This window comes from Gymnogyps californianus, chromosome 7 (assembly GCF_018139145.2).
Source record: "Gymnogyps californianus isolate 813 chromosome 7, ASM1813914v2, whole genome shotgun sequence".
Taxonomy (NCBI): Eukaryota; Metazoa; Chordata; class Aves; order Accipitriformes; family Cathartidae; genus Gymnogyps; species Gymnogyps californianus.
Genome location: NC_059477.1, coordinates 9247396 through 9260046, shown reverse-complemented (window position 1 = coordinate 9260046; position 12651 = coordinate 9247396). Strand labels below are relative to the sequence as shown.

Sequence of the window (12651 nt, the reverse complement as noted above, 5' to 3'; positions counted from 1 at the left end):
TTGGGCCTAAGGCTTAGTCACTAATTCAGTGCACTGCTCAGGCTTTAGGTTTCTGGAGCTCATATTTGCATCGCCATACACAGTTTTACCAACGGGTAAGCGACGAGCCTACAGAAGGTGAAGGAAAGCGTACTGTCCCAAGGGTGTTACTTTAGAGTGAAATTTTTGTGTAATGCAGCCATAGTTCCCATGAAACAAATAGTCCTAAAACATTGTTACACCTTTGAAGGTTCATTTCACTAGTTAGCATCAGTAGTTTTTGCACGCCTATCTGGGTTACAGTAAAAAACCAAAACACACCCCCCCAACCAAACCAGCACCCTAACACAAAAAAAACCCCAAAAGCCCAAACCAAAAAACTGAACAGCTTTCGTCTGAATACAGTGATCAGATGCCATTAAACTATCTTACTGCAGGATTTTAGAGAATAGCCTTCATGCATTTATGGAAGCCAGAGCATCTGTTAATTATAATGCACTGTTTATCAGTATTGTAATGTTTCTCACTGGTTGACTTAAGAATGGAAGTTGAATAGTATCATAATCCATATGGTTCCCTGAATACTGCTTGGTTTTATAAAATGCTTCTGATCACCTTCATTATCTTGTGGTTTAAGGATTTAGTCAGGTCAAAGAATCAAAGTAAAATTTATGCCAGCAGTCATCTTTGCTACATGCAGACCTTGGTTTCACTTTAGCAAAACACGGACACATTTACCAAGCATAGAGAATTCTTCTCTTTTCACCTACAAACAGGCCACTGATTTTTTATGCAGTACATAAAAATAATCCATGCTTTGTTGTTAAGCATCTTTGGGGCCTCTGTGGTAGTGCTTGTACAGTTGCAGGGCAGCCACATTCTTCTCATCCTCTTTTTTTAACACTAATTTCTGATCACATTCAACACATACAAAGACAGAATATACTCGACGTACGGCTGATAACAAATGACACTTGATTAATACATTCTACTGTAATCCAATTAGTTTCTTAGCAATATAGATTAAAAGGCAAAATTTTTCAGCCTTTCCTTGCAAACACATTCATATCGTGGCATTATGCTCAAATCACAGCTGATTTTACTTTATTTGCACTAGTACCAAATACAAACTGCTTAACAGACAGGACACTCACTGTGAAGACAGTCCTTGCCAGTCAGGGCTCAGGGCACATCACTTTCAATAAAAGGGATGTCGCTATATTTGCTTTCAGTCACTGCCCACTGTTTCACCGCCTGATCAAGAATCTCACGGGAGAGACGGTGTGCATAGTCTAGCACTATAGTGCTTGATGGACTTTTCTCATCCACCTTCACTGCTATCAGTGATGATTTCTCCCCAGTGCATCCTTCATTACCTTCCCTGATACTTTCATCCTGGATAGCATTTGAACCTGGAAAGGTATCCTTGGATTTGATGCATCCCATGGTACATTTGAAAACGCAGCTGCAAAATTCAGTTCAACAGCATGTTTTGAATAACCTGGAAATGGTTTCCTTGTTTGATGCACAGTGTTGCTGCTTCTTGCCAGTGGTTCCAGTTATTTTCAAAGAACAGAACGTCTCCTTTTGTGCTTCTTTACTTCTGAAGAAATCTGTCAAAATAGTGTTTCATATAAACGCAATAAATAGTTTACCATTCTCAGTGAGCTCAAAGGAAAAGCTAAATTCACTACAGACGCTTGTAGAAGCAACTTTAATAAATCTCTGCATGGTGTGCGTAAAATGTTTTTATCAGTAACATCCATCTACTACAAGCAGGCAAAGCTTGACCTGAATTCAAGCTGCCTTTGAATGCAATTCCCAGTAGATGATGTAAGCCATCTAGGAATGTAAAGGTCTTAGGGGAAAAAAAAAAAAAAAAAAAAAAAAATCTGTTTCTTCCAAACTGACAATGCAGCACTCTTTTCCTGAATCTGTAAACAAATACTGATTAACTCCAGTGACTGCTGCTGCTAAAGAAAATAAAACCAAAAACCAAACACCCCACAGAAGCACCACACAACCACCACCTAACAAGAGCCTTGTGTCATGGCTGTTGTACACCCTTTGGGCAGGAGTGACACTAATTCTCAGTGTCATTCTGCTGTTGCTCAGGGAGGCTTGAGGACAGAGTCATGAGAAGGCATTCATGAGGAACAAGAGCTGCTTTTCGTTTTCTCCCTTGAGAGGTTAAGGAAAGCAGCAGCAGACTGCTGTGTTCAAGGCAGTTCTGACAGAGCTAGAGCACCATTTACTAAAGCAGGACAACTCTACACCTAGAGAAGGGAAAGTGGGGAACGAAACACCCGACAGGGTCCTTTTGTCAAACTCCTCAAGAATCAGAACTGGTCAGCCCCAAATTCTGGTATATGGGGTTTTTGTTTATTAGCCTCCAAAGCTGTTTCTCCGGCTACTTTCTCTATACAGGCAAAGCAGAATCTCATGATATGCCTGACTTTGCTTGGCATGAGCTTACCCACTTATCAGAGTTAATAGACTGCCAGCAAAAATAAAGACTCTGCTACACAGAAACCAACTGTTCCCTACAGCTTCACCCGATGACGTTGTACTAAGGTCAGCCAAAGTTAAAGATTTTTTTTGTAAATAGCCTTTGAAAACATAATCGTGGCAAAGATGTTAAGCCTTATTTATTTGCTTTATATACTGGGGGAAATAGGGGCTCCAATCCAGTAACCTGATCGCAGGCAAATATTTGCAGAGGACGTCAATCCCATTTGCAGGCAAATGATGCTTCACGGGTAGGACGGGACTTCCCCAGTCTAGCAGCTGACTCATGAGAACCAGGTTCACGGTGACAAGCTTCTCTCCTCTTTCTGCTAGTTCATAAAAACGTCGCTACCTGTTTAGAATACAGTTTGTAGGACTGAAGTGCCAGTGCTCGGAAGTGGTGGGTGGTGTTCCTGGCAGAAAGTCAGACCTAAAGGGCTTCTGAAACCACGAAGCACGTACAAATGTTTTCATATCTTTAGCTTTGTATCAGAACATTTCAGCGTTTATGAGAAATTTTTGTAAATCACTTCAATAAAATTCAGTGTTTCTTTTGTGCATAACGACACGCTGCAGCACATGCCAGTGTATTTTAGAGTAGGCAGTATAGTTAACAAGCCTGTAACATAAACGGTGCTGCTAGCATTTGTAGTTTTACCCAGCACAGAGGGGAGCTAAGCTATCAGTGAGATGTAAATGAATTAAAGGAAGGATTCCCTTCACTGCACAAGAAACCACATTTATCCCTATAGAGGTTTATAAAAAACCCATGAGCTTTATACCCATGTCTATCAGCTGCATACATTGATGAAACTTAAAACACTTACAGAACGTGCTTACAGACCAGAGGCCAAGGAGATGTCTGAAAGCAATTCAGACATCTAAATAATTCAAAACTTTCTAATAGTACTATCTTGTGCATGTCTAATTTCAATATTTACCATTAATAAAACATTAATAAAAATAATTTCCACTTGCTCTCCTGGACAAATACGTAGCTCAAGGTATCTAATATGGCAAAGAATCACTAATAGCACCTATAACCCAGCATTGCCGATACCTGAAAGCTGCAGTCTTTATCCAGCCAAGGTAATACACAAGCTTCACTGGGAGGTACCCAGGTAAGCTGTCTAATCCCTTCTCACTACACTACTGGTAACAATTAGAAGTTTTAGATTAGATATCATGTCCCCCTTAGGCTTAGCCAGAACTGTAAATATTGTAGATTTAAACCTCAGATTCCCCAACCATACAAATGCTCTATGCCATAGTTGATACAGCAACGTATTTTATCAGTTTCATCCCTGACACTGTATTTAATGACTATTCAGATTTAGATTTTTTTATCTAAGTTTGGAACCATATTCTTTTATATATTATACTTTTCTTGTGCTTTTTAAAGGAGATCTGTTAAATGGTAGCCAGCTTTAGCTAGCATTTTATCATTGTTTTAAGATGTTTCCGTCCTACAACTGGAGACTTCCTTTCCTCTTCTGTTAGGGGACACCAGCAGATGAGTTAGTGCCTTGCAGAAAGGAGGAGGGAATGTGAGTAGAGGAAGGACAAACATCTCCTAAAGCAGGTAGGGAGAAATTCCCTAGGTCAGCATCTTCCTCTGCAGGATTTACCTCTGTTCCCAGCTTCTTACCTCTGCCTTTTCATTTGGGCTACATCAAATGTTTGTGTGACTGTCCTACACAGAGGAAGAGGTGGGCTATAAAACTTCTAGATAGCAAGGCATGCAAGACAACTAAATTGTTCCAAATTGATTATTAGTTGAGCTTAAAAGCAAAGTTATCGACCCTAGTTTAAATTCTTGACTGTTGCTCATTTCATTATTTATAGAGTGCAGTACTTTCTAAGTCACTGCAGTAAGTTTTATAGTTTGCCCGCTCTACTTGAGTTAATAATTGTTGGCACATAAACGATCGCAAATGAAGCTGCCCTCAATCTTCTGACTGCTTTCTTGTTTTTCTGACAACCAGTGCTTGCACATACATGGTGAAGCGCTGTTTAAATCCTCTCCACCTAACTCATCTCCAGAGTGTTAAGTGCTGACAGGGCTTTTAACATCTCTAGCTTTCCTCACAATGCTCACACCCTTGGCGGGGGGGTGGCGGGAAGCAGCTCATTTTACTCCCAGCACGATGTTTCATTCAGTAACTGCACAAGGCAAAATTGTCTGATAGGAGTCTGTTTCTTTCAGCGTCCAAGCTCTAATCTGTTGCCAGTTGCGTCTCAGAAACCACTGCATAGATGGTTTGAGGCTCAGGCCAAAATGCCTGCAGATGCGGTTCCTCACGTGACAGGCTGCTGTGCTTAGCTGGAGGCAGAGGTTAGGGAGCTGCAGTCTGCTCTGTTACACTGTCAACCAGGAGTTAAAGCAGCACCATCACAAACCTTAACATATCTTCTCTTTTTAAAGACCAATTTTACAATAAGTGAAATGTTGATTTAATTAATCTGAAAAATACAGGTTCCTAGTTGTGCTCAATTTCAGTGGACATATAGTCAATATGCTTTTAAATACCTCATTTAACTTCATTACTATAAACACTGTGTATTATTTTAAGAAGAGTCCTGAAAACAATCGATTCCTTTCCATATCCCTAGAACTGGAAGTTCCCGAGGACAAGTTCAGGTGTTGTTTCACCTATTATGTTATTTACTACATGTGTGCCCTGTGGTAATACAAGGAGAGAGGAAATATTGAGGGAGTCATGCCACATAGCTGAACTCACCTTACACGAGAGGGCTAAGCAGTCTCTTTGCCAGCCTGGCTAAGTGTTTCCTGCCAAGGTCAGTTCATTTCTAACCACTAAAGGAAACAAAACAATGGTAAAAGGATGCCTGCGATTTACTATTATACAATACAAAATACAGGAAAAGAGCATTAATAGCATAACTGCAGTTTTATTTAGATAAATATGACTTTTTAAGGTATTAAAAATCATCAATAAGAAATAATTACAAAAGGATAAATGCGAGCTATCAAAAACCAAAGAGTTTCGCCTGCCTCTCTGGAATACATCTTCATATGATGAAGACAGGCATAAGAGCAAGAGTTTTGCTGTTATGCAACATCTCTAGCTATCACAGGCAAATAATTTCCTGCTACCATTTAAATGGTTTCCATCCATAAGACCTTTGAAAAAATCTCCTTGAAGTTCAATGCTATACTGCAAGGAATCGCTTTCTATAACACTTTCTGTTATAACAGTCACCAGATTAAAAATAAGTCGTATTTTTCAAAATAGCTTAGTGCAGCTTTGCCCAATTGAACACCACGAGTAATTTCTGCTGTGACAGAGCCAGGCTCCTCACTTTCCAAACTTTTAGGTTCAAATATGACTCCTTGTAACCCTCCACCAGCCAGGGAGGCTTTTATTTTTTCCTCGGTATCCACAAGAGAAGCTCAGTATGCTACTTACCAAAAATCGTGTCTGCTTTTAGCAAGTTGTTCCACTTGTCCCCAGTACAGCACAGACAGCTTCACGACTGGGACTCTGCAAAGGGAACCAATAAATAAAACTTAGCACTCGTGAAGATGTCAAAGTTACATATTATCACAAAGTTAGATGAATGTGTCGTGCTGGCCTTGCAGAATTCTGTTTGCCTGTTCACCCACAGTATTTGACTCTGACAAAGGTAAAAGGATGATACAGCACTTAAGAAATTAGATTGAATGGCAGGCTGCAACAGTTTATATACAGCACCTAATCCCGGGCGTGCAGTGGAGCCACTGCTTGGGCAAGCGGCTCCTGTACTATACGCAGGATGCCAACCTCCTTCCACAGCAAGTCCAGTTAAGGACGATTTCAGCAATGATATAGGAAGGGTAATACGCCAGCAGCTGGGGTGCCCCATCTTTTGCCAAAGCTTAAAAGTTCTCTCCTGTTTTCCCTTCTCCCTCTCAGAGCTTCTACTGAGACCTGGACCTTTATCATCCAAGCGCATAGGGAGAATGGTCAGATAATCATAGTGCTGTCATTATCATGGAAATAATAAACATTACTCTTTGTAACAAAGATATTCAAACTCAAGGCAGGTGACCCAGCTGACATACCAGCAGAGGTAAACCAAACAGCATGTAGGCATCCAGACCTCTGAACTGCACCTAATCGTGTTAAATATTTACGTCCTCCATGTAATAACGGAGAGAAACAGAAACCCAGAACATCCCATGTCTGCCTTTCCTCTCCCTAACAAGGTGGGATGTTATTCAGGAGGATATGTGATACTATGCCTTTGGATATTCTGCAGTTTTGAACAGAGCACCAGCACATAAATGGTAGAGGGATGAATCATTCACTTAGTGCACAGCATCACCTCCATCGCTGCAGGACTCAGAGGCTCCCCATGCAGAGCAGCCCCAGGCAGGGGCTCTTAAAGCAGTCCAGTCCACCAGTTTTAATTTCTGCCTCTCCTTAACACTCAGTTTTCTGCAAATCCTACAGAGGAGATGCACTGTAGTAACATTTATTGTAAGGACTCCCTCTAATCATAGGAAAAGGAAGTTTTAAAAAGCTAGAGTTATTTTAAGACAAGCACAATTCCCAACATCCAGCTACCTCAGGCAATCACTGAAATACCCAAATACCCCGAAACAACTCGGGCAACAAAGAGCAAAAATGGAGCCCTCATTCCTCGCAGGGCCGTCCTCTCCCTCTCGTGTCGCCTACTGCTGAGAAGAGATAAGAGCTACAGATTGGAAAGGGCTGGATGCAGGAACTGCAAACAACCGCTGTGCAGGATTAGCATGTAAGTGAAAGTCTCCTGGTTACCTGTCTTGGGGTACATGCTGGAATTTCAAAGGCTTGGGTTTTTCCCCCCCATGGCCAGAATTGATAAAACTTTTGCAGGCTTCTAAGCCGGTTTGTAAGTGAATGGGGAAACCACACGCTCACTTTTCAGAATTAGGCATGACCGCTAGCTTACTTCAAAAGGCTTTTCAATAAGAGCACAGTTGATTTAACAAGCAAAGGTGAAGTACAGCAAGGAACCTTTAGGTGAAAATACCAATAGTTCAGAAAACAGCAAGGCCAGTAGGTACAGCCCTCGGCAGCCACAAGGTTAGTTTTCATCCAGGAAAAAAAGTCTTTTTAAAAGTAAAGAACACTGTGTGCTTGGTAGCTGTCTAATTTCATGAAAGTAAAACTGTACCCAGTCAGCCTGTCCTGAAATCCTCCCTCCTCCCTCCAGTACAGCAGTTTATTTACCAGAATTGCATGCAGCTCGGAGAGCAGCCTGAAGGCAAGAGGGCAAGAGGATGCTGAAAACCTCTTACAGGTTCTGCTCTCATTTTAACTTAGCTGCTTGTCCAAGCAACTGTACATAGAATCACAGAATGGTTTGGGTTGGAAGGGACCTTAAAGATCATTTAGTTCCAACCCCCCTGCCACGGGCAGGGACACCTTCCACTAGACTGGGTTGCTCAAAGCCCCATCCAACCTAATAACATACTACTATTTTCTCCCAATTGGGACAGAAATATGTACAACATATTAATTCTGCTTCATTTTTCAATGCCTGGTGTTTTTTTCCCCAATGTCTCAGAATACAAGTAAGCAGACATTTATCAGCACAGACTCTCTGCCAGACCACGGACAAGGGGGAACTTTAACTTAACCTACCCTCATACATGGCGGGATGCCTACTGTTTATGAAAGCCTGTTTTCTAGATGAGCAAGAGTGGACCAATGGACTTCCTTAGCAAGTAAGGCCTCAGAGTGAGGTTGCAGAAGAAAGGGCATGAAGAAGATGCAGGGCTTCTCAGAAACTCCATCTGCAGGAAGTTTAGCCAAGATTTAAGGAACCCAGCTACAGAAGTTATAGAGGAATGCCTTGGTTCAGAGGAAGGAAGAGCTAATGGTCATAGAGGAGATCTGAAACTCTCTAACAACCCAAATACAAAATAATGCTCAAAACTGGTGAGTGAACAGAAACAAAATATAAGAAACGGATATAAAGTTTTTTTTATACACATACATGTACAGCTGTTTCCTTGCCCTGCCTAACATGGAAAGATATGGGTTCAACATATCTTTCAGCAAAGCCCACAGTCCTTGCAATTATCAGCCCACCCCCCCCAACTGTATTAGCTGCAAATCTATAGCCTGAAGACCTCCACAAACATTTTCCCCACAGCAGGGGAAAACGCAAGGCGTACCACAAAGGGTGTCAGAGACACTGGCCAAGTCCCACACTGAGGTTAGACTGCTCTAAAGCATGGCACTGGGTCCAAACGAAGCAGCCTGTTGGTTTATTACAATGCGATGACGCTGTTTTGAATAAACTAGAGCAGAAACTAGTATTTTCCTATATATACCACAAAACTTCCATCCCAACAAGTCAACTGTGGAGTCACAGCCTACCTATTAACAGCCCTCCTCCAGGAACATGTTAAAATATCAGGCTACTTATACTTGTGCTAAAGCTTAGGATCTAGCCTTGTTTATAAAGGTATATTACTGTCCTCCACAGGTGCCAGCCAAGGACAGACTGCTGCAGACGACGAACGGGGATGCACAAATCTTTACAAGCAAGAAAGCCCCTCCTGCCGTTATCACTGGCTGCTGCCCAGCCTGGGGATCCTGCCAGCAAGAACTGATGAGCAGCAGCAGGTAACAGTGGATCAGTATCTCAGTCTGACAGGGTCGTGTTTTATTGTAGTATCTCTCACAAGATTCAACAAACATATGGAGCTGCAGATCATAAGATATGAACGAGGTACGTCGGTTTGCTTTGTGATGCCCTTACGAAGGCAAAGGCCCCACTGGTTTAACGCAAATGAAAGTCAGAAGGAAGGAGACGGCCAGGATCTGCTCAAGATCAACCAGAGAAGAGTACAAGAAAAGCAGCACACAACCTCATTCTGTTCTTTAATCTCCCTATACAGAAGCCAATTGTAAAATTGGGAATCGTAATTAGGAATGCAACAGAAGACCCGTTTTTCCACATCTCACATAGGAACACGCAGGAAAACACAACCCCATGTTTCAAAACCACAACTACGTTACTAACGATTGGCAGAAATCAGCTGAGGAGTTGGAGAACAAAGTGAGGAGTTAATGACCAGATGCTCCAGCTGTACGAAAGCTGCCCAGAATTGCAATAAAGAACTACGTCAGCCTTAAAAACCACTGTCTCACAGCTCTCCCCCAGTATTTGTTTTCTTGGATTTCATCACTCCTAACGTGCCAGCTTCTACTTCTAACGGAGCTGCTGCCTTCGCGCCTGAGAAGTGGGGTGGCCGGCAGCCAGGCAAGACAGTCGTGCCCCGCGCAGCCTGGCGGCACTGCCGGCTCTCCTCCCCGGGACCCTGCCCACGGAACCACTTTGCCCCCAGAGACACGAGCGTTGCGAGGCTCTACCCAACCCCTTGTGCGACTGGTACAAACTAAAGTGATTTTAAAGGAAGAATTTTCTCAGCAGAACATAATGTTCAGAAGAAAACTAATTTGTATGTACTTGAAGGTTAAAAATGCCACTTTGTTAAGACTATAGTATAAATCCCTGTATTTTTCCTTTTTTTAAAAATGGCTATATTTAGAAACCTAATTTGGACTCCTACTTGCTGAACTATGAGAAAGCATAAGATGTTTCTAAATGTTTTACAATTTTTGCCATGGCTGATCTGACACTACTAAATCTGTATTTTACAAGGTGCTACATCAAGGTAACCTTCCCTGTTCGGGTTTGTGCTGAAGCTTGGAAAACATCCTCATGGCAGAGCAGGGGCAGACACACACCACCTTGGCCAGCAAATACAGTTGTCTCATGTCTTCCCCGCAGCAGGAACGCAGCTTACAGAGCAGCAGCCGCGCCATTTACCTTCCCGCTCTACATCGCTCACATCGCTTTACATAGTACTACCTCTTCTCGGGTGATCCCACGGGTGCCCAACTGGAGCAGCACCTCTGTTTTGCTCAGTTTTGAGGACTTTGTTGCTAGCAACCTCGCTGTGAGACGGTGGGAGGAGTAAGGCGTCACCGCTGCCTCCTGTCCTGAAAAACCCCACCTCAAAGCCCAGCTCTTCTTCCTTCCCTCCATAGCAGAAGCTTACGATGCTGAAGGCCAGTCCTGCCCGCGGCCACTGCGCACCCCATGGGCCACCACGCATAGTGATGGCTGCGAGGGGACACGGCTCACCTCTCCCGCAACACAGCACCAGGCTACCCCGCTCCTCCTTGTAGGTCCTAAGCAAGACGCGATGCGAGCGAGAAACCCATCTGACATACCAGCACGGTGGGGGTGGTTTAAGTGCAAAGAGCATGTTGAAAACGCGATCCCACCAGCACGCCTCCGTCCATCGAGCAGAAACTCCTGCAGCCAGCCAGCTTGGAGAGGGCTGCTCCTTCCTCCAAAGGGGCCCGCAGGATCAGGCCCTCGTCCCACCAACGCCGCGCCCTCCAGATTCCTGTCGGTAAACAACAAAGACGCAAACCCACCGTCAAAGCCCGTTTTGACAACACTTTCGGGAAACTACCCGCAAGAGCACCCAGAGCAACCCGCACCGCGGGGCTCCCGGCGGGCAGGGCCGGGCGCTCCCGCCAGGCAACGCCCTGCCTCCGCCCCGCGGCGGCACCGACGGCACCGGCATCCCCCATCGCCGCCGGAGCTTCGCGACCGAGCACCCGCCGCCTCCGCGCCCCGCTACCCCGCCCTGCGGGGACCGACCCCCCCCCGGGCCCCCCGGCCGCGGCGCTCGCACAGGTAGCGGCCACGGAGGGGCCCGCACCCACCGCCGCTCAACGCCGCTCCGCTCCGCCGGTCACCCTCCGCCCTCCCCGCGGCACCGCCGGGGCGGCCGCGGGCTCCCGGCGGCGGCGGCGGCGCTCGTGCTCCCGGGCGGGGCGGGGCGGGGCGGGGAGGCGCCCCCGCCCCGCCGTGCCCTTCAGCAGCGCCGCGGCCCCAACCTGCCGCCCCGCCCCGCCGCTCCGCAGCGGCACCTGCCGCCCCGCCCCCCCCCGCCTCCTTCCGCCCTCCCCGCCGGCAGGGCCGGTGGCAGCGGGGGCCTGCGGTTTAAAATTTTAAAAAAATTTAAAAAAAAAAAAAAAAGGGAAAAAGGAACCAAAATCACCCACCCAGGAAAATCGCCTCTCATTGGCTTCTCCTTCTTTTACATGAGGGGAAGCGTTTTTAAAGGACGGAGTCACCCTATAAAAGCTTGTGGTTATCGAAATCACGTGCTCGGCTCGGCCTTTTGGTAAAACACTGGCACGGCACAGAACGGGGAACGGTGAGGTACTGGTGAATATTAAAGTGAAGAAAACTGTGGGAAAGGCTAAGGGGTGAGGCCTGGGTGATGTTTCTCCTATTTCATCCTGTCGGGCAGCATCAAATCATGTACAACTGCAGAAAAATATTAATTATACCAAAGCTTTTTTAAAAATCTCCCTACCCTAAAAGAAGGCTTCCTGAATGAAGGACCTGAACAAACTAAAATAACATTTTTAATGTTTCTAAAGTAAAAGTGACGCTAAAACTGAGAAATATGTCTCAACAGAGGCTGAACAGACATCTCGGGTAAAGCGTTCCTGCCTTTGGGGAGTCTTGACATCAAAGCGACTGCAAGACACATGAGCGCACACCTTGGGTATCGCCTCTGAGAAGCTGCCGTGGAGCTCACCCCTGGCTGGGGCTGGAAAACAGCACCCCAGGCCCTGCAGCGGTCTCCTGGTCCCGCCGGTGACGGCCTCTGTGCTTCGGGACGCGAGGCTCACGCTGGGCCCTGGTTTCTTCCACAGCATCAGGCTAAAAGCCAGGGGTGCTGCCCGGCTCGGGCCCTTCGGTGGAGGTAGCACTCGCGTTAAATGCCCGTGCTGACCTGTGGCTAAGTCTTCCTATGTATTGAGGCAACAGTTTTATTGTCAAGTAGGTTTTTAACGTTTTTCCAGTTGGGGATCGGCCAGCCAAGGAATTTATTGCAACGTTATCAAAGCCAAAGAAAACACTACACTGGTAATATTAGTCAAGAAAAATGCCATTCTAAATGTAGCTGCTGGGTCACAGTTAGTCCATTGCACTGCTGTTATCAAGTCCCGGAGGGGCTGTGCAGGGCCAGGAGAGCCAGGGGCTAGCTAGGCACAGAAGAATACACGCCACATCCCTCCGGTCTCCGCTGCCCGCTCGGTGACTGGCAAACCCCAAGCCCTCCTCCCT

The 12651-nt window shown here is 45.4% G+C and overlaps 1 long non-coding RNA gene across 2 annotated transcripts; it reads right to left on the bottom strand.

The window, feature by feature from the left end:
• Window positions 1-1426: 1426 nt before the first annotated feature.
• On the bottom strand, window positions 1427-10900 carry LOC127018261 (uncharacterized). Of its 2 annotated transcripts, XR_007766732.1 has the most exons (5): window positions 10728-10900; window positions 5919-5993; window positions 5229-5305; window positions 2675-2839; window positions 1427-1592 (listed from the first exon to the last, which is right to left on the bottom strand). It is a non-coding gene; the product is annotated as an uncharacterized LOC127018261 (long non-coding RNA). The 2 variants fall into 2 exon arrangements; XR_007766731.1 differs by lacking the exon at window positions 2675-2839.
• Window positions 10901-12651: the final 1751 nt, after the last annotated feature.